General features: G+C 45.8%; 1 protein-coding gene and 1 pseudogene across 8 annotated transcripts in view; one reads left to right on the forward strand and one right to left on the reverse strand.

Annotated features, from left to right (window-relative positions):
- Positions 1-26,451, reverse strand: part of CELF2 (CUGBP Elav-like family member 2) — a 722,443-nt gene that overhangs the window by 207,997 nt on the left and 487,995 nt on the right. The window lies entirely within an intron of this gene.
- LOC116150539 (LIM/homeobox protein Lhx2-like) lies at positions 1,602-5,461 on the forward strand (annotated as a pseudogene).

Here is a 26,451-nt window from a genome sequence, read left to right on the forward strand (position 1 = left end):
CTATTTTTGTCATGGACTGGAAAAGCTTTCGTCAACCACCATCGCTATTTTTGTGAACTTATTTCTGCTTCTGCAGTGGAATCGCTGGGTTGCAGTCTGATGGAATACTGAGTGTCAGGCTTGCAAACTCTGAAACTTGAATGCAGTAAGTAAAAGGGAGAGAGACTCTGTTCTCTCTGTTCCTCTGCTCAAGCCCAGAGTAGCTCTACCGACAGTCCTACCATGATAATTAGCTCTATAAACAGCCCTGCTGCGTCTGTGTGGAAGAAAAACCATTTTTAAAAATACATTTATTAAATCTGGACGATCCCTTTATTATGGGAGTTGGAGATTTTCTCCCAGCAAACTGCTATAAAAGCAGGATACCTCAGCAAAATGACATTTTCCTGTCATTATCCAAATTGTCAACAAAAGGAAAGATCATTATGATCCCATATAAGATAGAAAGAGTGGAGCAAATAAACTAGATACATTTCCCACAGGATGATATTAAAGGCAAATTATTCCAGGCAGGGGAGACATGCTTGGTATGTAGCAGTTGGCACTTTTTCTCGTGTGTCAGTGGTAAAAATACACACGTCAGCCCGTCAGAAAGAGTGAATCCTTGCTGTTTAGACGGCACAGCTGATTTTCTACCAAGCAGTTTAGATTACGAAGTTGCCAACATCGGACCAAGCCTGGGTCAGTGGAGAAAGCTATGTATTCTATTATCATGGCTGTCAATTTCCCTAACCTTGAAATGCTCTCCTGTCTTGGGTTCTGTGCCACCCACTGTCCTGGAAGGACTCCTCCGTCCTGTGCAGCTCATCTTCAGCTGATGAGTTGTTAACAACCTCATTCACATTCACGCCTGAGATCATTCCGACGCACACGCAGTCACAATCTGTATCTTGACCCCGGCTTTCCCTGTGCCGTCCAGATCTGTACATCCACTTTCCCACGTGTCATCTCCACTTGGATGTCTCAGGGCGTTGCAGCTTGCTCCATGCACCTAAAACCTAATATTCCCGGTCCTTTCTTCCAAACCTGGTTCCTTCCCAATGACTAGCTCTCTAATTGGCGACCACAATCATTCATTCAAGTACACAAGAAAGCCATCACTCGTGCCTCTGTCTCTCATCCTCCATAGACAACCCTCACCCTCTACAACCCATCACAGCTTCCCACTGACGTCCCCTTCTAAATATCCCTCAAAGGTCCAATTAAAAGAAATGCAAGATTCAGAAACAAAATATTGTAGGAACAATCAAGTCTCACAATCTAACTAGATAGCATCATTGGTATTTAGTGGCCCAAGTGCCTTCTCTGCCTGGTATTTCAACATTTCGCCATCTACACCCTCCTGTGGATCTTGTTTCATTAAAAGAAACCTTCATTTCATAGAAAAGAAGAACACCAGAGGTGCCTCGGCGGGAGGCTTCCTGGCCTGCGGGGGCTCGGGGCCTGGAGCCTGGCCTGGGGGCGCAGCCGAGCTCGGGCGGGGCCGAGGCTGCGGTGGCGATGCACCGGGCCCGTTAGCGCAGGGAGCGCCAGGCAGCTGAGGTGGGGGGCAAGCCCTCCCACGGAAGAGCCGCGCCCCCGGCCCCGCCGGTCCCACCGTGATGCTGTTCCACAGTCTGTCGGGCCCCGAGGTGCACGGGGTCACCGACGAGATGGACCGCAGGGCCAAGAGCTAGACTCCCGCTACCAGCTCCGCCATCGACCGTGGCGACACGGAGACGATCATGCCGTCCATCAGCAGTGACCGCGCAGCGCTATGCGTCGGCTGCGGGGGCAAGATCTCAGACCAATGCTACCTGCTGGCGGTGGACAAGCAGTGGCACATGCGCTGCCTCAAGTGCGGTGAGTGCAAGCTCAACCTGCAGTCGGAGCTCAACTGTTTCAGCAAAGATGGAAGCATCTACTGCAAAGACGACTACCACAGGCGGTTCTCTGCGCAGCGCTGCGCCCGCTGCCACCTGGGCATCTCGGCCTCGGAGATGGCGATGCAAGCTCGGGACTGGGTTTATCACCTCAACTGCTTCACGTGCACCACGTGTAACAAGATGCTGACCACAGGTGACCACTTCGGCATGAAGGACAGCCTGGTCTACTGCCGCTTGCACTTCGAGGCGCCGCTGCAGGGCGAGTACCCTGCGCGCTTCAACAACGCAGACGTGGCGGCCGCGGCGGCGCTGCCAAGAGCGCGGGGCTGGGCGCAGCCGGGGCCAACCCTCTGGGTCTTCCCTACTACAATGGCGAGGGCACAGTGCGGGAGGGGCGGCCGAGGAAGCGCAAGGGCCCTGGCCCCGGGGCGGATCCGGCCGTCTACAGCGCTGCGCTGAGCTGCAGCAAGAACGACGCGGAGCCCCTGGCCCGCCACCAGCCGTATCCGAGCAGCCAGAAGACGAAGCGCATGCGCACCTCCTTCAAGCACCGCCAGCTTCGGACCATGAAGTCTTCCTTTGCCATTAACCACAACCCTGACGCCAAGGACTTGCAGCAGCTTGTGCAAAAGACGGGCCTCACCAAGCGGGTCCTCCAGGATTCTTGAGGCTGTGCTTCTTAATTGAGCCCACGTTGTATCAGGCCATCAAAAAGGTCTGGTTTCAGAACTCCCGGGCCAAGTTCAGGCGCAACCTCTTACGGCAGGAAAACACAGGCATGGACAAGGCGACGGAGGCGGCGCTGCAGACGGGGACGCTGTCAGGGCGGCCTCGGAGCTGCCCAACGCCTCGCTCAGCCCCTCCAGCACGCCCACCACCCTCACAGACGTGACGAGCCCCCACCCTGCCGACTGTGACATCCCTCTTCACTTCCGTGTGCCTGGCAACCTGGAGGGCCACGAGCCTGACAGCCCCTCGCAAACGCACGCAGCCTCTCACAAACCTTTTCTAATGACTCGGGGCCCCCAGCCCTTGCCCCCGCCCCACAGTTTCTTTAAAAAAGAAGTTATCTTTAGTTGAATTCCAAGTGTATTTTAAAATAGAGGCTTTGAGCAACTAACTAACCACATTTTAGGATCTCGCCCGGAAACTGAGGAAGAAAATAATTGCGCGCCCGGCGGACGCATTGGTGTGGACTGAGGAATTACTTGGAAGATCTGTCTGCAACACAACATTTGTGTCTCTGTACAGTTTTGTGGACTGAGCGAGGAAAAACAACAAATAATTTAAGTTGGCTACAGCTTCTGTATTTTCAAAGACTGCCCCGTGCGTTAGGAATGCTGTTTTATCCCCGTACTTCGGATGACTTGTTCATTTTTCTCTGCCTCTTTTTCTCTCTGTATATGTATGACCAGAGCAAAAAAAAAAAAAAAAGTTTGTTACTTTCAATAGTCCTAAAAAGAAAAAGGAAAAAAAATTAAAACTCCAGTGGTCGCTTTGCCGTTTTAGAATTTTAAGGTGGAAGTCTGTTCCAATATCAGAATTTGTAAAATCTAACCAGTAATAAAACCACTTACTGAAAAAAAAAAAAAAACAAACAAAAAAAAAACAAAAACAAAACCAAAACCAAGAAGAACACCAGACAGCTGGCATCTGAGACCTCAGACTGCCACCAACACAGAAGGGAAGGGAGATTTTCCTGCCTCCTTCCAGGCCCCTGATCGCTGGGTTTGAATGCTGTGTGCTAGCAACTTTTCCCCTGCTCCACAAATGTCTTGTATTCTAAAATGTTACAGACCTTCTGTCTGGGCAGGAAAACCCCTGCGTGTGATTACGCTCATGGATTCAATGTTTAATTGGCGGTGGGGGTGGGGAGAATGGAAGGCGGACTTGAGTGTCAACTTTTCCTGCCCGTGTAAGAATGACTTCTGCTGACTTCTGCAAGTTCCGTTCTCCTCGACAGTATAATCCACCTCTGTTTATTAGGATCTCATATCTGGTTCCACACGAAGAAAGCTCCATGTCACTCAGGAATTATGTGTTGACGTCTTATGAATGGGAAAAAAAGAGTTTCTACAATTAGTATCACCCTCAGTTGACAGTCCACAGCACCCACTTTTCGACCCTGGGCAGCTCTCCACTGTAAATATAAATTGTGTGTTTAAAAAAGGTAGGGACAGAGTGTTCCAATAATAGGAGTAACTGTGATCCATAATCAGTTCAGAATTCTAGCACTGAAAATGGTGGCAACCTCCCACTTAGAAGAAAGACTGTCATTTACACAGCAGTGAAGAGATATAAGATATTCCACGAAGAAAAGCCAAATATATAGGGGTGATAACACGGCATTGGGTTGAGCTGAGAAAGAATTTAACCCGATCACAAGTAACAGTGACTATGAAATTTCAGTAAGATTTAATGGAGTGCATTGGTTTTAACTCTACCACTGGCACCCAAAAGTAGAAACAGAAGGAAACCTGGAAGCCTCTGTTCATGGGCTGGTCATCTTTCTTAATGTTTCTAAACATATTTGCCTGAGACAGAAACCTAGTAAAAAGCCAATGAACAGAAGAAAAAAATCGACCCTAAGATAATTTTAAATAAGAAATAAAATCTGGAGGGAAGCCATGTCAGAATTGATTGAAAAAGAGATATTTCTCCTTCAAAAACATTATTAAAAAATACGAATGTTTTTGTGACTTATTGCCAAGTGCATTTTATGAGCTCTCTGCTACTCAGCGGTCCCGGACTGTACAAGGTGATGGGCGGGGTTGCTTATTTTTACTGAAATGCAGAACGGCCCAGCTGTGGACAGCTGCTTAGACCGGGCACATTCATTTCCTCACCAAGTCACATCGCATGTCTCTCTCAGTTTTCCCGATTGTTCCTTCTGACCAACTTGCGTACCTGCAGGTCCCACGAGATGGGATGGCTTATGGTGAAGAGCTGTCACCCTGTCCCCAGGAGGACGGTCCTGATTCTCTGGCCAAACTTTCACCAGAAGCCCTCCCTGTGTTTCACACAGTACAACACTATTTAAAATTCAGTCCTTTTTCGGCGTCTTAAACAAAACACAATTTTCCATATCCTCTCCCCGGACTGGACTCAAACTGAGCAGATGGAGGAAGTGTGGGGAACCTGTCTGCTCTCACCTCGGCCACCTGTCCAGGGAGCAGCCCTGCCCACTGAGAGCCCAGCCTCCATCGAATCAGCTGCCCATCAGTCCCAAGGAACTAACCACTGACAAGAAGATGGAGGCCCCCACCTGCAGAAAAGAAGGGTCCAGTCAGTGACTCTAAGTGAGCTCTTTCGTATTTTCACAGAGAAAATGAACTCATTATACACATTTGTGCCTATCATGAATTATTTGTCTCAAATAACCAAAAACAGATGCGAGAGCCCAGTGTAAGTCTCCTTCCTAAAGGGACGGTTGATGCTCTCAGGGTGTGGCAACTCCTTTTCCATCCTCTCCCTTATCTTTTGCTTTCTCTCTTCTCTCCTGAGGTCCCCCTTCCTCTGTAATTCCTTTTTCAAGACCTGCTACTTCGTTTCTCTGCAGGACTCTGGAGCTTGAGCTGCTGTCCAACTCGCGCTGAGCTGGGGCGAGTGGAACAGGGCAGCTGGGACAGTCAGCCGTGTCCCTCTATGCATGGAGGTTGGACACGGCAGTCAACATCTCTCAGCGGAACTAGAGCCAAGAGCAGGCTGGACCCTGTCCCTTCACATCAAGAAAAGATGATGCTCCGAAAGCCTGCCTCCATCCTCAGCAAAGGATGCCCCGCTCACTGGCTTCTTCACCCCAGCCCTCCAGAGTGGCCCATTCAATAAAAAATCGAGGCATGTGACATACACTCCACCCTTCAAAAAGGACGAAACTCCAAACCTGCACGAACTCTCAGGCTTTCTTTGAATAATGATCCTGAGTTTTCTGGTCAGCACTTACGGGTGCTGTGTTCACCATCATGACCTCACAGCCTCTGGCGAGTGTTCACTCGAACAACTGAAGCCCAGTCACTGGAGGGCAACACCCAGCTTTAGGGGACTTACTGTGTTCGAATCTCCTGTGGTTGGTGGCAGGATGGGTGATACCCCAGGAGGTCAGAAGAGACTCACCAGTGGTTAATCTGGGAAGGGCCCATGGTCGGCGATTACGGTAGAAGAGTTTATCAGTTGATCAGAGAGAGACCCACTCTTAGGGGTGTCCCTAGTGGATGGATAGTATTAGCAAACTCCAGCGAAACTCAGGTCCCCAGCAGGACCCCAAAAACAAGAATGGAAAAACAGGACATCCTTCATGTGGGCACCTGGTCACAATGAACACAGGTAGAGACAGACTTCAGAACTGAGGCAGAAGGTCCAAGACGGTCAGTAAGGGTGACTTGAGACCTCGCTACTGACTCAGAGCACTGGACTCCTTCCAATCTCCTGGTCCCGTGGGGTTCAGAGTAGAGGGGAACTTACGATGGTGGGAGTCAAGAGTTTCCAGGTAAAGGAAAAGAAAAAGAAGCAGGTCATTTTGTTGTGTATTTTAATTTTCCCAGACCAGATTTCCATCTTCCACTCCCCCTGCTCTGAAATTTACTTTAAAACCTTCTGACCTTTCTTCATCTGTATCAAGATTAGACAAAGCACTTGAAAAGCCAAAGGAACTTCTTAATGGTCAGTGAGTCACAAAGATGACATATAAACCTGTTTAAAAACAAGTTTTCTTATATTGACAATTATTCAATGAAATAATTCTCTTTGTGCTCTCCATTTGCATAGAGATACCCACAGATACATCATGAAAATGCCTGGAAAGTCAGCCCATCTTTTGTCAGGATATTTATAGAAAATACTACAAATCACTAAATTGCACCAGAGAGAGAGAGAAACAGGGAAATTGCCAAGTTAAAACAGGATCAGGAGAATTTTGTGAGGAACAACAAATATTCCTCAGACCACATTTTTTTGGAACCAGCAATCAAAATCCTCATTTCACTGTTGGCTTTAAATTCCAGTAAACGGGAGTGCGGTGGAAGTCACACATTACTATTACTAAAGAAATTCAAGGAGAGGAAGGATTTGCTTAGTAATAAGCTTGTTTCAGACCTCTTCAGATTAAGGTCAAGTCTAAAAGTCTCACTGGTTTCCAGTTTATTTAGATTAGGGCTGTAGCAATTTGAAAGCCACCTCCACCACCCTGGGCTCAGAAGGAAAAAGGGGGGGTAGATTCCACAGGACCCAAGTGAGCGGGCGACCTGTGACTTCCTCATTGACAAGAGATGCTTAGAACTGCCGGCATCTGAAGTTGTTTTTTAAATCACTTTTGGCCTACTTCTTTGAAAAGGGGTCCCAGAGGGAAAAGCTTTGCTACCCTCGTTTGGTCAGTCCTCCAAACCTCGGCTGCCTTCAATGAGCACGTGAAACAGACGTGAGAGAGGCAGCAGGCAGCACTGTTCCTCTTCAACGGGTAGCTGCTTTTATTTTCCATTTTAGTTAAGATGCTTAATTTGTTTTTAGTGATTTACTCTTCTTTGTAATTAGATGTAGCGATTAGCAAGCATCTTTTCTTTGGCAAGGCAGTTTTCCTTCGACAGAAATGAGCTTAAGTCAACATTACGGGGCCGCTCCTAAGTACAAGGATTTGCAAAGGGGAAAAACAACCAGCCAGACTCCCTCTCTGGAGCTTCAGGGATGCAAATTAGAGGTGAGACGAAGAAAGAAGTAATTAGTAGGAGGGAGGCCCCCAAATGGATATTTTAGATGCAGAATCCATTCATAACCCAGCCCTTCTCAAGAGAGCTGTTCTGATAGATTACCTGGCGGAGATGCATTGCTGATGTGTCGTTGCTCAGAGCTAGGAGTAAATGTATCTCCGCTGCTTTTGGTGCAGATGCCTCATGGATAAACACAAGTCAATATGAGGCTACTGATTTGTCTGTAAAATCAGATCTGATACCAGTACAAAGGCAAGAGGGGATAAAATGGGCTATTTATATCCCAGAGTGTGAGGCAGGTTGTCCAGACACACTTAAGACAATACCTAATATGGCAAAAATGCTAAAGCACATCGTGAGGACCAAGGAAGTGCCTTTTTTAAAAAATTGTTTTATCCTGCAAATCAGTGAAAATAACGCATCCTTTTTCACAAGAGAATTTCACAAGGGGTTTCATCGCTTTCTTCCAGATTCTAAGTGCTGGTCTCAGATTTTGTACGGATTTCATTTCAAAGTGTCTCCTGTCATTGTGAAGGATGCTTAAAGCCCCGCTTTTCCTGCTGGGAAGTACCACACGGTGGCCTCTGTCACTCTCCTTCTCTGGTCTCCAAGCAAAAATTCCAGCTCTACCTCTTTCAAGTTGAAAGGCAATAAGGCCTTTCCCCAAGCCGAGAGGCTGTTTCTAAGTGACAACTCCTTGTCACAGTCAAAATGTGAGCAAGACAAGGAGGTTTACATGCCTCTGGTAAACCTCAGTGGCCCCGACCCTCTGCAAGTCATGGATTGAAACGTCCCTCGACTGCATCTTGGTTACAGGTGAACCATCACAAGCGGATGGAGAAAAACAGGTGAAGCCTGGAAAGCTGGAACAGAGGCATCACCCATCACAGATGGCGTCTCTGATGGTGCAGGGAGATTTCAATCCAAGTGACACATTCTAGAATCATACCACAGACAACCAGAGAGTTGGCTGCTTCCAAAAAAAAAAAAATTCTCATTTGAATTGAGTGACAAACTTCAGTTAGTAAGTCTGCATGGGCGAGCAGCCCTGTACACAGGCGCATACGTCTCTTAGGATAGAGACCCTCCAAGGGTTCCAACAACAAGCACAGGCAGAAATTCCATGTTGCAACCCCCCTGCACCAAGGGTGAGAGGGCCGCGCTGCATCAGGGCTGGGGCCGACTGATGCGGAATTAAAAAGAAAAACAGAAACTGAACATAAATACAACTGGAAAGGCTAAATGACTGATAGGAATAATAAATCCCTTCCAAGATCAACAGCAAATCGAATCCAGTCATTACTCCAGCCCCAAATATCAAAATGTAATTATACTGTTTCCACACATCATTATTTGTCATTTTGGGAAAAGAGAACGGACACAGTAATTAATGTCCAAAATGATACTCAGTTAAAACAAGTGCAGTGTTTCCTTCAAGGTTTGGCACTAGAATTCCCGCCAGCGCCCCCTACTCCAGGAGTGGAGACCAACTAGTCTCACATCTGTTTATCTGATGTTTAAGGTTTCTCTGCCAGGGACTGAGTCTTCCCAGCGAAGACGCAGAAACCAAATGACAGACACTGGCACCGACTCACTGCAGGCAGCCCCTCTCTCAGGGCTCCAAACGCTCCCTTTTTTACCTTCAAAAATAAATCCGCAGATGTACTTAACACGGAGATGGGGCTCTTGCTTTCCCTGGGATTTTTCGTCCTTCCAGAGAACGTTTTCAGGAAAAGGCTAGTTGCTATGGAAGCTTTATTGTCGCCTACTTGGCTCTTAGAAGGCTGGAAAACATTCAACCAGCTCGAGTCCCTTGATCTGCTAAACATCCCCAAACTCATTACAATAAACATGAGGAAGAGACAGACAAGGTGATGTCATAAAACCAATGCGGCTCTTTGCCTGTAAGCAGACCACATGGCTTAGGAACCAGACGCCCACAGCCACGGCTGATTCTGACACACTTTTTCTTACACAGCTACTCTTACAAATGATGGCATTTTAGAAGAGGAACACAGAATCTCAGGTTTCTAAAATAACATGTGGTTTTTGTCACTGTCAGGTCCTTAGCATAAAGTGAACGTTCTGGAATTCAATTCCATTAGGCTGCTAGGTCTCCAGCGAGCGCATCTGCCCTAAAGACACATTTTCACAAACACGAGTACATGGACAGCACTGGAATCCGCCAAAAGCAGTTCTCCAAACTGGTCTGAACACATGCAAGGGCCTCCAAGCTACCACTCGGACGTCCAGTGCCTGAGAACCCACGTGGACTGTCACGTGGTCGGTAGGCTCTCAGCTAACACCATTAGCAGAAATGAACTGTAACCAACTGTAAGTGACTACTAATTGCCCATGACAACGATGGAAAACACTGACGCAACCTCAGAAGAGTTCGTTTAGTCTGAGTGGTAGAGACAGAGTCTGAGGCGATCAGAATTCCATCACAAGTTGCCCTTATTAATCAGCCATTCCGAGGTTCTGGCTGTAAAGCAGTGATCAAGAAATGAGTGGTAAGCTGTGATCACACCTACAACGTGGGCCCCATGGACTGAGCTGATTGGCTATACAGTTGTGGGGATTAAAAAAAAAAAGAGGGACCAGATAATATAAGCAAAAAAAAAGTTGTTCCCTCGGAAATTCAAAATTGCTCGATTGTCTTGTGTACGTAGATTATTATTCATACCAAGTTTGTTGAAAAGTTTGCCCGACATATCAGAGTAGTTACACTGTGACACCCAATTTCATGACATCACTTAGTGGTTCGCTAAAATCAGACAGCTGGGGTACGTGCTAGGGCTGTCGGTTTGATTCTGTAACATCTTTGATACTCTTCTTCCTCCTTTATTTCCCTCTTTCCTCCCCAAGCCAAGTCTGCATTTACTTTAAAAGTGGAAATAAATTAAAATTGATACCAGCCTAAATTCCACAGTACCTTTTGTGAGGCCAGAGAAACCAAGAGGTTCAAACAAAGGTTGGCTGTCAGGACTTTTCAGACCAAGCTCCAATCCTGGGAATAGCCCGCTGGCATCTGCACGTTGACTACATTTCCCAACACCAACCTCCTGCCGTCTGAGAAGCACCCTCTGAAGAGCCAATAGGCCAAGTGTCCCACGAAATGACTGACGGGAGCATTAACTCCATACCATGGATGCATAAATAAATAAATAAATAAATAAATAAATAAATAAATAAATAAATAAATAAATAAGAAAGAGAAGACAATTACACGTGACTGTGTCATCTTGCACTAACTGGCATGCTAATTCCCTGACAGAACAGAAAATTAAGGCTGATGCCAATCAGGGAGCACAGTCTCCTGTTACACACAAGGAAGGACACACAATCACACTGGGCAGCATCGAAAATGCCAGGAAATGCACCTCCCCTTTAACTGAGACGTGCAGAGCCAAGCGAGGCTGCAAATTCAGAGGTGGCTGCAAAACAAGATACGTGGGTCCCACTCGCGTGCGTGCAGAGGGGCCTTCGTTCATCTGTGCGGTTGAGTGTTCATCTGTCCAAGATGACACGGCCTGAAATCAGGGGGCAAAAGGCTGAAGCTGTACCCGCAAGACCCTCTGGCAAGACCCCCGACTCTGTTTTGGGCATCCTGACCGCTCTCAGAGAGGGAGCTGAAGGTTGTATTACATTTCTTAAAATGTTTTGAAAAGTTGAGGAAAGAGACTTGAAAATTGTGCAGTTAACAAAAATGACCTAAAATCGAAGACACGGTGCTGGGTGGTAGGTAATACAGCTCATTCTTCCATCGTCGTCCTGGGGCACTGGCCTGTCCAAGGGTTATTCTGTTTTCTAGAGAATACTCGTGTCTGAGTTTTGCTATTATTTGATTGGGAGTCCCAGACTGCTTTCAAGGTTTATGTCCAGTTGAAAAGAGGACCTGAAGGTGATGGCTTAATTGCTGTCTAGGAAATTAATCAGTTCAATATACAATCGAGAAATTTTTCATCTAATATTCTTTTCCAAATGTCTATCAATACCCAGGTCCTCAAATGCTCTTAAAACCTGCGTTGCCACCTGGCAGGTATCCTCACTGATGAAACAAATCAATCTTTGACCTGCATTCATTCTATACTGGATGGAGGGTTTCATTTTTAGCTTGGGCAAAGTCTTGACTGTGGTAAACTCACTTTAAGTCCTTCGGGAGAATTCTATTGTGTACCTTTCTCCATTTTTCTAGAGGTTCAATTTTTCCACAGGATAAACTACAAAGTGAGATCAGAAACTGCTTGCTCAGTGGTGGGGGGCCTATTTTGGGGGTTTTCCTCCATATTTGGTTGAACCTTTCCTCTTACTACTCCCCAGTCAGCAGAGGACATGCTCATTTGACTGTAGAAAGCTGCATCGGAGTATTTCCTTGCAAGGATAGTTTACATCCCTTAAAAAGGCAGGAGTGGCATTCAGAGAAAAGGCAGTGCACACTCATTTTCTCGGAGGGGCCGTCTCACATGTCCATGGCCTCGTTTCTTCTGGGTCCTGGGCATGTGGGTCAGTATTCTCTCAAGGCCGAAAGAGGCTGATTAACTTCTGGAAAGGAGGCCATGTTTCCCTGGAAAGACTTCATTCTTCTGCTGAAGAGTTCCTCACGGACCATGGCCTTCCCCACCATCTCCTAAGAGAAGTGATTTCATGCCCTCAGTGCACTGACTGTGCGGAACCTTGTTCAAAGGATGCCACCTGAATCTGGTGTGTGTGTGGGGGGGGGGGGGGGCGGACAGCAGCTGTCCTAAAGTCCTGTTATTTGGGGAAGCCAGCGGGACAAAATGTAGCACCAAACCTTCATGCTGTGGGCTTACAGCTCTATAGCTCTCTCCTTGAAATCGTCCTATTTGAAAGGTTCCAGGTTTCAGAAGGTAACGTCAATCGCTGATACTTACAAGTCCACCCGTGACCTTACACGTGTCACCCAAGGGTTGTAAAACTGAGAATGATGTTGCCGGTGACAATTTCATCTTCTTCAAAAACATGACCACACTGCAGGAAATTCAGGTGACAGAAGAAAACAGAGGACCTCATTCTTCTAACAAAACCACCACTGGTGTTTTGATCTATTTTCAGCCTGTCATTTTTTTTTTTAAAGCTTTTTACATGCATATGATGTTTCACTTAGACTATCAATTTCTTGTCTACACGTTGGTGACAGTCAAGTCTAACCTTCATAAAATTTGATGTGAAATTCTACTGGATCATGTATACCCTCTCCAAACAATGGCGAATAGAAAACAGTCCATAAATATTAGCCATTTTCCCCTAATTACTATTCTAACTTTAGATGGCTATAAAACACTGGATCCAGTGGAGATGCTCTGATTTCTTTAGTTCTTCCATGATGGCTGGATATTTATGTTGCTCCTAATTTTTCACAACCATACATGAGGCTATCACATCATTACCTACAGTCCTAAAATACTAATCAATCTTGTGGTGTTCTCTCAGAGGATTCTGTGAAAATGTCTGAATATGTAACCTATGTTATTTCTTCTTTAACTGTTAAATACTAGGAAAAAATACAGAAATGGATTTGATTTTTTTAATTGGGAGGAGGAGGAAGATTAAAAAAAGGACTATCATGGATTGGACGTGATTTACTCTGTATTACTCTGTATTCTCCAAAAATCATGAATGATAATTCTCTCAGTCAGGAAAGAAAATGCTGTTTTTTTTCCCTATATGTGTGTATATATATATATATTTAAATCTTCACTTTGACTTGCCCGGTCTCTGAACTAAGCCCTTTGCCCCTTTTCCCCTCCTTCATCAGTTTTAATGCTCCACAGGCCACTTTTTTTTTTTAAACTGAAGTAGAGTCAGTTTACAATGCTGTTAATTTCTGGTGTACAGCATAGAGATTCAGTTATACATATATATATATATATCCTTTTCATATTCTTTTTCACTATAGGCTATTACAAGATACTGAATACAGTTCCCTGTGCTCTACAGTAGGACCTTGTTGTTTGTCTAATTTATATCCAGTGGTTATTAGTATCTGCAAATTCCGAACCCCCATTTTATTCCCCCACCTCCCCACTTTCCCCTAAGTTTTCTTCTATGTTTGTGAGGCTGTTTCTGTTTTGCAAATAAAGTCACTGGCCTCATTTGTCCCCAGGGTGGCTGCAGTCATCATCCCTGCCCCACCTGTTCTTCTTCAGGGTCACCAGGCCCTCTCCGCCCACCAGGAGCCCCATCCTCTTCCCTTGAATCTGGACTGGCCTTGATGAGTTCCCTGGCGCCAACAGCCGTGGCAGAAGTGGCAGTGTGTGGCTTCTGAGGCAAGGCTGCAGAAGCCCGAGCAGCTCTGGCCTGGCGGTCCTGGAATGCTTCCCTCCACAGAAGCGCCCTCTCCCTCTCTGAACACCCAGCAGCCACGTCAACGAGCGTGGAGAGGCCAGGTACGTGCTTCAGCCTCTGGCTCATTCTGGCTCCTGAGTAATCCCATCCCACATGTCAGAAGACAAGGAGTCTCCCCTGGACCACACTCGGGCCAGGCTCCCCGGAGCCCCTTCTCGACTAAGCCTTAGCCAGGCTGATAGATGAACAAACTCTACCGAGTGCTTATAACAGCTCAAGGCCACATCCCTGGGGGGAGGTGAGGGTCCTCCTATCACTTTAAAGGTCCATCAGAGAAAGCTCAGGGCAGCCCAAAGAATTTGCTGTCTGTTCCAGCCAACACCCAGAGACAGGATCTCTCTGTGGAATCCTAGCCTCGTGAGAGGGTAGGAGCCTTAAAAGGGTCACTGAGCAAACCCAGATGGGTTTCACATGGCCCTAAACCCTCCTTCCTGCTCTTTGTAGCCTTCAAATCCCTGATTCTACCAAGCGCCCACTCACCACCCCCGCCTTCCCACACCCTCCCTCGCTAACACCCAGGGACCTCTGTACAAATCTGACTTGAGTTCAGTTCATGCTGGGCTCTTTCCTATTGCAATAGTCAGCCTGTCACTGATTATCCTGTCCTGACCACTGTGACCCGTGTCCAGAGTTGTTCATCTTGACACAGACATGTAAGTGAAGAGGCTACAGATGAGTTCTGTCTCAGCCCATGGAGTCACTGCTGGTCACTTGAATCTTTTGAGGCCCCAGAAACTGTGGAGCAGAGACAAGCCATCATCGCTCCACCCTGTCCAGACCCCTGACCCACAGATTCCACAGTGATGTGGTTGTTTTATGCCACGAAGTCTGGGATCAGTTGATATGCAGCAGTAGGTAACCGATATACGCAACAAAACAACCAGTTCTGCCAGGCTCCCCGCGACCCAGGGCGTGTATCTTCCCGGCTTCTCCAGTGACACAGCTGAGACACGTGACCGTGCTCAGAGTCAAGGTGAGCAGCAGTCTGCATACGGCTGTGCTTCCAGGCTCTCCCTTCTCTAATCAATTCTGCATATTGCTGGATTACTACTAATCCTTTTAAACCTCAGGTCTAACCATGTCTCTCCCCTGCTACAAACCCTTTAACAGAGCTCCAATGTCTCCGGAGAAAAATCCAAGCTCGTTAGCCCAGCATGCCAAGTCCTCTCTGATCTGACCTAAATTTACACTCCCTGCCTGCTCCACTCCTACCGGGTTCATCACTCTTCTCTTGAGATGCCCCAGTTTTCCCACAGCTCTGTCTTGCTCACGCTCACTCTGCCTCAAGTGTCTTTTCCTCTGGGGGGGGGGGCGTAGTGATGCCTCCTTTAATGCAGAGCCCTGCCTCCCCCCAGTGTCCTCAGACCGAGTTACCACCTTCACCCGACACCCCTCAACCTCTTCTTGTACGGATGTCTGCTCCTGCATCTTGTCTCCTCTACGGGACTGTCTCAGTCGTTAGGAGCACAGGCCACGTCTCGGACCTCCCTCTGTCCCCAGTGCCTAATACATGACCTTGAATATCTAGTTCTTCTGTCAACAGCAACTGTTATGAGAAAGACAGGCTCTGCCGGCAGAACAAAGTTGGCTCATCTGGCCTGGACATTCTTTTGCCTGAACATTTAATAAATGCAAATAAAGTTGAAGGCCACGGGAATGACCACCATTCCTCCCTGGGAGGTTCTGGGACAGCAGAACCACTTTACTTTGGGTAAAAAGAGAAGTTGAGAGGGAAATTTTAAGGTGCCTCGAGGAGAGGTCTGTACAAGCACAGACCTTGGCAGGTGCGATCTGGTATCTAGTTGGTTTAAAATCAGTGAGGTGGGAGCCTGCTTGTGGTGTGTTGTGGTGGTATGTCAATTATTCCCACTGACTGAATAATACGGAGTTAAAGCCCATCGTAAATATGAGGCACCTCATTCCAGGCCCTGCTGAAATGCACTGGCATTTTGATAACAAAATGATGGACAGGTGCGGCTTGGTGTTATATGATAATCAAGCCATTTTCCACGTCAGCCGCAATGCCTTCAGACACGCATAATTTAGGAGGGGGAGTTAATTTCCCTCACCTGGGTAATGTGAGTTAGCACTCTTCCCAGCACTCAGTTAGATACATGTTTTTGGCCCTGGCAAAAGAGCTGGGAGTTTTTAGGTTTAAGATAATCGGGCATCACGTGTTCACAAACCATTACTATCTGTGCACTATCCAAAACTGGAGGAAATTCGTCTTTCATCGCCCGCACACCCTTCTAGTGCTATTCAGTGGTCTGCTGGCTGGTATCTGAAAAGCATTCCTGTGGTAATCCACACAGCCTGTAAATGTAAAGGAATTCACCAAACTCAGCAAAAATCCTGAACTTCAAATGTCAGCTTCACAGATACAAGATATCAACCCCATGCTTTCAATTTTTTTCCTGGGTATTCTTCACAAACTCCTTCTAGAGCCTGGAACTGCCCAATTCTCTTGTCTCCTGTGGCCGGATGTCTCTCAAACCCACCTTATCGGGACACAGTGACACACGAGCCAGCCAGCAACACAAGAAAATCCAACACACCTAATTCTCTACAAAAACCCAATCCTCGAGGATCCAACTTCAGTTGCTCCCCCATTGCCTCCCGGCCCTTTAAGAAGGCAGAAAGCACCTTTCCTTGGACTGTGCAGAAATACATTTTTAAATGAAATTTTATTTTGGTCTCGCCATGCAGGAAGCTATTACCCATCCGTTGTCTTTATGTGCGTGATTAGGAATAATAGCTGATTTGTGAAGTTATCTGTTACGGGAAATAATCAAGATTAATGAGCCCTGTGGTGCTTGCTGAATGCCTCGGGAGATTTATTGCTCAGGCTGTGCGCTTCTCTTGTTGTGTTGTTGGTGCTGTCAGGAGTTTTTTCACACATACAAATGGAGACATGGATTAATTGTGCAAGAGGAGAAAAGCTCTTTCTGTGTTCTCAAATACCGGGGACGGCTGGGTCCCACCCTCTTCCAATGATACCCTTCTGTTTTATACGGTGATGTTGGAGTCTAGTCCGCATCCTGCCTTAGACCCAGGTACGGAGCGTGTAGTTCTCATCCTTGATGGCACATGGACTGTCCACTTAAGAGTCCTGTCCCAAAGTCAAGACTTAGCTTAGATGGAGAGAAAGGGTGCTGTTGCTGCAAATGCTGTGGGAGCTTCCATCACTTACTCAAGCGGGAAGATGCGGCTTTCTCCTTGGTGAAACTGCCCTACAGCTGCCGGGCTGCTGTAGACGGCAGGGCCAATGCCGCGGTGCAGATATACCTTTGTTCTGAGTGTCTGGACTGATGCAGGACAGTTCGGTACCCTATGCCTCTGGAAATGGTACAGCGATGTGGGATCCAAATGAAAACTTGGGCAGTTTATTGCCTCTACTGTACCAACTGTGTAGTCAGTGTGGAATTACAGAGACTGCTTCTTGACACAGGGCAGACGGGAGGCAGGGACAAATAGCTCCCAGGGACCACATCCCCTTTAGGGGAAGCAGACTTAGGTGCTGAGTAAGGTCAAAGGTGTCTGAATCTGAACCCCCCAGCTCTGCAATGTGCACCAACCCCCCTCCCCCAGTCCCGCCGCCATATATAAACTCTTTGCACCTCCATGTACCATCTGTAAACTGGGGAAGAGAACAGGACCAGTATCACAAGGTGGTTGCGATGTGTTAAATGGATTCATACATGAATCAGTGCTTGGGAGAACTTCATGAATGTTACCTATTGTTATTATGTCTAAGTAACAATTTGTCAGTTGAAATGTACTTGAAATCTCTTGATCCCTGGTACTTTGACAAACTGGTTCAAACCTGTAAGTTCCCAACTTTTTTTTTCCTCCCAAAAGGCAGAATGAGGCTGTAACAGATGAATCCCTTTTCAGGAGTTAAAAGGTCTGGCTTCCAGATCCAGGTCTGTCACTCACTGACCAACGGTAGGAATGTTGGTCAAAACACTATCTTTGGGTCTAGTTTTCCTATGGATAAAATGCAGAATTGGAAAATGATCTCGAATGTCTTCAGTGACGGTATCACATAAACCTTAGGTCACACTTGTTCTTTTTGTTAACTTAGGGGGAGAAAGCACTGGGAGTGAATATAGAAATCAGTGCAATGACTGGGACACTGTGCTGTACACCAGAAATTGGCACGCTGTAATTGACAACACTTCCATTAAAAAAAATTTAAAAAGAAGAATTTGCAATTTTAAAAAATGCAATAAACCTGAAATTTTACATGAATACAAGGAAACCCTAACAAAGGTACCTTGGAATATTCAGACAATTGCTGTGTTACCAACTAATAAAGTCACAGGACATTTATTTGCAGAAATTTTATGGAGTCAAAGCCTCTAAAAACACACTTGGCAAAATACAGGAATAGCAAAACGTCCCAATAGGATACTTTTAATGTGCTCAGGCTTGCATTTCCATAATGATATTAGGAGGATCATTGAGTTTATTTAAAAGCATATATACTGATGACCTTAGCAGTTAGACGATAATGGCCTTTTTGTTGAAGGGGTTTATACTCTCTAGACCATAATTTTCATATTCTCTTGGCAGAACTTACAAAATAGTATTTTTTCCCTTTTATCTTCTTCCCAGAGACTGGTTAATTAATTATCAGGTAGAGCCTGAGATTTCTATACCAAGAGCAAATTGGCTAGATTTTTAAGGAATATATTGACTTCCCATTTAAAAGCAGACATTACTGCTTGTGAACTCTGCCACTTGTCAGTTCAAGAGGGTGATTTCTTCATTTCTCCCTCCCAACCCTACCCCTGACTCTGCCTATTAATATACTATCTTTTTTGCACCCGTGTTGGATTCCAAGACCTCATCTTTAACTTTCCCAAATGACATGCATTTCTTCCTTCTCAGCACCCCAAAGCCTTCCACACTTGTCACGTAGCATCCTCTGCACCACATTCCTTCATGCAGCCCAGTAAGACCCTAAACATAGGGACTGTCTCCAACCCACATGAGAATCCTATGACTGTGTACTCTTCCATCTGTCCAACAAGATCAAAAACACAAGGTCTCTGTCTTAACGTTGGTTTCCACCACAGTTCCTGGCACATACCACCTGCAAAGCTGCAGCTCAAAATACGTTGTAGAATTAAATAAATTCACTTCCTGGGGTTACATCCAACTAGGGAACAAGAAAGCAGGTTCTTCCAGATCCCTCCCTCTCCTGGAGGGAAATGAATTATCCAAGTGGTTGTTTCTTTTTCTTTGCCGAAAAATTACTTGTGAGGACCAGTAACAACGAGCCTGGACTGGATCTTCACAGTGGGCTGGTACGTGCTCTGAAGCCCCGATGCTGGGGTTCAGCCCACTGGGAGAGTTTAAATAGAGACCAAAGTAGCCTGTGTTTGGGTTGCTGAGATCAGCAATGGAGAGCGTGGGGTGAAGATGTGGCTACTCTAGGGCAGGCTGTTTCAAAGCCCTCTCTGACTTACTCCCCTCATCGCTAAATGAGGAAAGCATTGTTCACCCCCTCTCTCTTTCAAGGACAGAAAAACTGAGTTACAGAGGCATTGAGAGGCTTGTCCAAGTAAGTGACGGAACCAAGATTCCAATTCCAGCTGACTCCAGAGTCCTGACTCAACCACACAGCTCTGCTGGAGAGGTCAGGGGACAGCTGCATTTCTCACCCACTGCAGGGAAAGGGGAAGAAGGCACATACAAAGAGGATGCTGCTCAGCACCACCTTAGGAACAGCGTTCATGTAAAATTCGACTTATCTCCCATCATCCACAGGCTACTTACCTGGTATAGTCTCACTCATGCAAGGACAGAAATACATACGATGTCCCCAAACTAGCCTTAGCACCAATCTCCACTGGCTTCTCCACTTCCCTCTTAGTTCAATTCAACCGTGTTTTAAGTTCAAGGGTTCCTATAAACCATCTGCAGGGCGAGGCGAGACACTGACATACAAGTGTTCCCTATTATTAGGGATGTGCCAGTTGGCATCGCCCCCAAGAATGGGCATCTGTCAAAATGATAACAGTCCTTTCACTAGCTCGTTTTTATTTTCCCAACAGAGGTGTCAACTGTCAGCAGATACTGTGGTATGAGCAGAAGGGTCACCATGACCTCTGACCTCACTGCCAATCAAGACAGAATGAAAATCACAACTAAAGGAAATGGTGCATCTTGGGATGGGACCTGGGGTTGGGATCTATCATCGCAGGTGACTGTTCTGTGAAGGATGGATGGGAACATTTTTTCCTGTATAAGTGGAATTCTTTATCTGGCCTCTACTTGGAGACATTCACATAAAGGGGAAAACCTCATCCTGTTCTCAGCAGCATGAAGACGCTAGTGACTTCATGGCAGCTGGTTAGGACATGGAAGGACTGTACAACACACACTATCTGAAGGACGGCAAAGCTCTCTGTGTTTGCTTGCAGGTTTGGCTTCCCCCACTGTCTACAATAAGCATCTTAAGAGTCAGTACGTTTATTTCATCACGAGTGTGACAACCAAGTCACAAACCGTGGACCTGTTCGTAGACCGCTAGGTGCTTCAGGCCAAGAGTGGAAGGAATTCAGTTTTCAGCTTGGCAATGAGAAACGGTGGCTCCAGAGATGTGCCATCAGAAAATCTTGCCAGTTTTTGAACTGGAGAGCATCTCAGAGCTCATACAAGTAATCCCCTCATTGCACAGGTGACGAGAAGAGAGGGCCAGACAAGACGAGTGACCCGCACACAGGGACTCGGCTCCTCCCAGCAGAGCGAAATCTGGAGCCCAAGTTTTGTGACTCCTCGGCCACCATGCTGTCCACTCTGCGGGGAAGCCTGGCACACAGCCCGGCTTACATCAGCCACCAGCACTCTGTGGCTCAATAAATAGCTGAATGACCTGGAAATCTAGAAAACCTGGAGGGTATAGAGTTCAGAAAGGGATGTCACCCCCTGGGGCAGGTCACAGAGTTCACCTCTCCCATTATCTCAACCAAAGATAGGAGTTTACCCACTGGTTGTAACTGGACAGATTTTCTTTAGGGTTTTCTGTTGGGAGGGGCTGGATATCATTTTTGGGTGTGCCTTTTGGGGGGTAATATAGTTTTGGACTCTGAAAAAGCAGTGGAGGTCACGGGGGGTGGTGGGTAAGGGGGTGGACAGGACTGAAGTACAGACTCTGCTGCCTTCCTTATTAATCTCCTTCACGGAATCCTGCCTCCAACCAAAAACAAGACGTCCAGAGTCCCAGGCCCCAGTCCACTGGAATATTGACCATTCTGTGATAAGCTGGCCAAAGTCACAGGCAAATTTTAAAGTCCCTCAAGGGAAAGAAAAGCAGGCAAGGTGGTATGCTACTGATCCCAGAATAAAGTTTGTTTTGTTTTTCTTCTTCATGACTTACACATGTATGGAAGAAAGCACTGATATTATGGGGAAATTAGAATCTAGAGAACATACATCAGCAAATGTCTAATGTGCCCTTTCTGAAAGCCTTCCTTTTCTAAGAGATGCACACTGGAAACCCTGTGGCAATATTTAATTTACCAGGGTGGGCAAGAGGACGCGTCAAGCACTTGAGAGAGAAAAAAATCAATCAAAACACCCTTGTTCAAAATTTCATCTAAGTGATTTCTCCATGAGAACCTTCTCAGAGGTTCCAACATGTCATTTAATGAATTCTCTTATTTATTTATCTATCTGTCTATCTATTTATTTATTCCATCTCAACCTTCCAGGTTCTGGCTGGTATTTGAAGTATTTGAACCGTTGGTGCCAAAACAGTGAAGCAGGGTCCTGCCTGATGGAGAATTTCCATCTTTTCCTGGGAACAAATTCTACTGGGAGTGGACACACTCTTGTCCTCACATTCTTTAGCTGGGTCTCTAAACTCGAAACTGTCCCAAGGTGTGACTTGGATGTAAATTCAGCTAGTTAAAACTTGAATTTTCAAGAGACACTCTTCCAGTGATGACACTGAAACTGAGACATCTCAACAAGATTTCTCCTCCCCTTTCCCCTTGGTCTTTCTTGCCAACCTAGTGAATAGGAAATCACTCAGTGAAAGTTTTCTTCAAGGCATCTTCTTTAGCTAATGCTATTAACATGAGACCAGGCCCCGCCATATGAAAAATTGTACCTGTAAGAACAAAAGGTAGATCAGTAATTCTTCCCTGTATGAAAGAATTTACTACAAGGTGGAGCTTAAGCCCCCTTCCATTTAAAGAATAATTTTATTCTCTGAAAGTTTGATTTCTATGAAATGGATGCTGAAGCAACAAGTAAGAGATCAACACACTTTTTTTTTTTTTTATTTCAAATAAGTACCAGACTAACTCATTTAACAAAGCCAACTGAGAAACCGAAAACAGGAGCATGCTGAAGCAGACAGCTATAGCCTGCCTGCCCCTAGGAATGGGGAGCTGGCTTGGCTTAATTCTAATGACAACAGTCGTGCACCTAATCACACAGTTCAAACAATCTTCTTTTCTTTACGTGAATATTAGGACACCCATTCAAATCCAAGACCATCCCAGCAAAGCCTCCAAATTCACATCCACCCCTGGAACACTGCGTGTTTTAAACGAAGCACACAGATGCGGTCCCCTCTGTAATACACAGCAAGGCCCTTTGATGTCAGAGTCCATGCCACATACAAATTACATTCTCACAAAATGAGTGTTTGAGGGAGAGGCAGGTAATGGTTACTACAAACAGCAACTTTCCAAGTCTAAAGCGGGCTTTGCCTGAAATTTACAAAGGCTGTATATTTCCAGATGCCCCTGTAGGCAGTGCATCCATTTCCTGGGTAATCTTGAGTAAACTGCAAAGTCTATGTTCCTCGTCTAACAGAGGAAATAATAATGGCCACATCCCACTAAATACATGTAATCATCCACTCATTCGTTCCATGAACATTTAATGAGCAATCACGATGGGTCAGAAACTGGGCACTTACTAAGAAATAATCCATTAATGATGTTAGTAAAATCTACAGATTTATTTAAACAAAGACAGAAAGAGCAAAGGGAACTAACATTAACAGGGTCCCTGCTTGGACCGTTTATACACTATCCCACATAATTCTCACAAGGAACCTATGCTATTTCCATTTTTTTTCAGATGGTTAAATAACTTGTTAAGTGGTTGAAGAGCTCGTTAAGTTGACACTTCGTAGCCACGTCAGCATTTGAACTAGTGTCTGACAAGTGCAAACCCTTTCCATTGCACATTACTAGCTCTCACAAATACAGCCGAAACATTTACAAGCTGGGGTGCAATGAACAGGGGTTTACATTCTTGTTTATTCAGCCAGATTCATTTTTTTCTTAGTGTTATGACTCGTACAAATGGTAAGTAACAGATCCCACAGTAATCTGGTTTTTGTGACTAAATGCTGTTGCTATTTGTACTGTATCACAATAATTCTGATGACACACGATGATACAGCCAGGGGATGGTAAAAGCCAACCCAAGAGAGAGGGCTAAGTGACTGCTTCCTTTTCTATTTTGAATAAACTCTATGATCTGTATTTCTCCCCTATTTTGGTTAAGACCATAGCTGCAATCAAGCCCCAAAGCTCAGTATACACTAAACCCAAAGTCTACAGATGGGATATAAAGAAATTCTGGAATGAGAGGTCATTTAGGTGATAGGACTTTATGTCAAACAGATCCTAAAGACATAATGAAATTTATACATTTCTTTCAGATGCCCTCCCCTCCCACTCAGTTACTCGGAACAAGTTTAAGAATGTTTTATTTTCACTTCCAGGCCAATAAATACAAAGAGTATCCTGAAAACCACAGAGAGGGTGGGGGCAGTGTAAAACAGAGGAGGAAGAGCAGTTTTACACATTCAGGACATGAAGGACACACTAAGCTAGCACCTTAGCTGGACACACGGAATACAAATAACCACTGAGAGGAGGCAGCGGTCTGCTCGAGTGAATTAATCAACTGTAAAACAAATCTCTTCTGGTCCAAAAGTGTTTGCTTACTTAACTCTTTAATCACATTGCTTTTACACTAAAGCTGGGAGGAGTATGAGCCTCAGAAACACACGGACATGACCAAGGGCATCATCACTCCCAGATCCCAACTACTGAGCACCCAAGGGTTTACGGTCCTTCCCGCAGAGGTCAAGGACACGTAACAGGGAAGAGAATAAAGAATGCTTCTCATGGTTTTTGTATTTCCCGTAGGCAGCGTATGGAAAGGCAGAACCACCCACACGTTTGGGATCTGGCACACAGCACATTCAGCAAGCTCTGAATGTGTGCCTCGCACTGACGTGTTACAAGTCTACCCAGCCCTTCTGAGTAGTCAATGTGCAGAGGGTAAGGATTGATTTTGGAAGATGGAGGTTTCAGAGGGGGAGAAGGTTCTCAAAAAATGAAACCTGAGACTCTAAAAATGGGCCAAGTACTCGAGTGAGGCCAGTGGGAAAAATACAGTTCAGACAACCTCTCTCATCCAGGCCTCGGGGTCTGAGCTGGTCTCTATGGGCACCTTTACTGCGCTCAGAACTTGTTTGACTCTGGGAAGGCAGTGAATTCATTCCTTTTGCAGTCATTTTCTCTGAGCCAAATCTGTGCTGCTGAAAGGTGAAATTTGTAGTGCCCGAGAGGGAAACGCTGAACTCTGCTTCCCACCTCACGCATTCCCCACAAACTCCTTTCAGGATCATACCAGAAAGCGCAACTCCACAGAAACAGGAAGAGGGCATCAAAAGAAAATTTAGGTTGAACGTCTTAAAGAAGCTGTTAATTACCTCTAGCCATGAGACCGTGGACCTGTCCTCCACGGGAACGCACTCAAAACCCACACGGATGAGATCGAAGTCCTGTAAGAGGGAATGACCTTGAACTAGCAAAACACGTCCACCTAAGCAGGTCATCTCCCTAACTAATTTGTGTTTTCCATTCCCCGCGGTACTTTTTTTCTTTCTCAAGGACTATTTCGGGCCTTCACTGCCAAACTCCTCATATGCTTCTGTAAGTGTAAATTATGTCTCCACCCCAATGTAACAGTTTGCAAATCAAATTATTGTCTTCCTTCTACATATTTTTCTTTCCCTCACATAACAATTTCTAGAGCTACAGGACTAGAGTCCGTAAAAATGAAATTAATCTTCTGTTTATGTGTGCTTTATGGTAAAGATTATGGGGGAATGGTTCATAATTCATCTGTCAAGAGGCTTGCCCGGTAATTCAGTGTAACTCTGGGAGCGTCACAATGTTTAACGTGCTCAGCAATAAATAACTAACTTTGAGGCTAATGACTTTCTGGCTTCAACTTTAAATTTTACTGATAGAACTAATAATACATATTTTTTACAGGGCTCAGAGGGCTTGAATCATTTTCTGGGAGGCAGAAGAATATACACTCACAACTTCGTATCTGGAAGACAGGGGCTTCTAACACCGACATGTTGACCTAATTACTTTTGCTATTTTGCTCTCATTTATGGTGTGAAGTCTCTAGCTATAAATGCCTTCAAGAACACCTTAAAACTGGACTAATCAGAACTGACCCGCTTAGGATAATCTAGGATCTTTTTTTCCCACTGTAGTAGTTGCTCACTTAACCTGAATATGGCATTAAGAAGAAAGAAGGAAATAGTAGCAATCGTCATTATAAAAACTTCAATTGAAACAAAATGAGCAAAGGAGAAGTCTTTTGCTGTGCGATGCTCACACATACCTCCCCCATCTTTCCCCTGTATTGTCTTTTCCCCATATTGTTTCTACAACCCTACTGTACCTTGAAAATCTGGGATTTCTAATGATAACCTTAGGCACTGCTTGAACTACATCACCCTGGAAGACGTTAACTTCTCTCAGAGTTAATGGCTTTTAAAACTGCAAAGGACTTGAGAAATTACCATTCTATAGGTGAGGAAATTGAGGCCCAGAAAAATAAAGTGACTTGCCTAAGGTCACCAAGCGGTGAATGACAGAGCAAGAACTCAAAGGCAGGTCGTATTTCCAAGTCCAACACCTCTTGCACAGGCCTGACTGGAGGGAGACTTTAACCTGCTTTCTGTAAAGTTCCACGCGATCCATAACCAAGGCAGATCTGCAAGGCAAGTTCTCCTCCAGTCAATCCCCTTTAAACCTGAAATTGCAGTAGTGATGGCCAATGCCTTGATTTGGGGAGATCACACCAGGTAATTTAAAACTTCCACAGGCCAAGGGAGCTGGAAACAGGTAACGCCCACGATCTAGGCCAAGCTTCTCATCTGGTCTCCTCCATGCCTACTTCCTGAATCCACACCAAGCCAGCTCACACACGAGACAGAGGCTAGGACACCACCCCCGCCAGGGCAGGGTTCCGCTCACAGGGCTGCGATGCTCACTCACACCCTCCTTGTTTTTGAATCACCACTGGACTTAATTCTGGGCCACCAAATGTCGTCACGAGACTCTTGCCTAACAAAACACCCAAGCACTGGGAGGTCACCACAGGTCCAGATGCGTCCCCGGACACGCGATGAGCGCAGCACATCTGAAGCCCGCGGGGCACGTCCCTCC

Source organism: Camelus dromedarius, chromosome 26 (genome assembly GCF_036321535.1).
Source record: "Camelus dromedarius isolate mCamDro1 chromosome 26, mCamDro1.pat, whole genome shotgun sequence".
NCBI lineage: Eukaryota > Metazoa > Chordata > Mammalia > Artiodactyla > Camelidae > Camelus > Camelus dromedarius.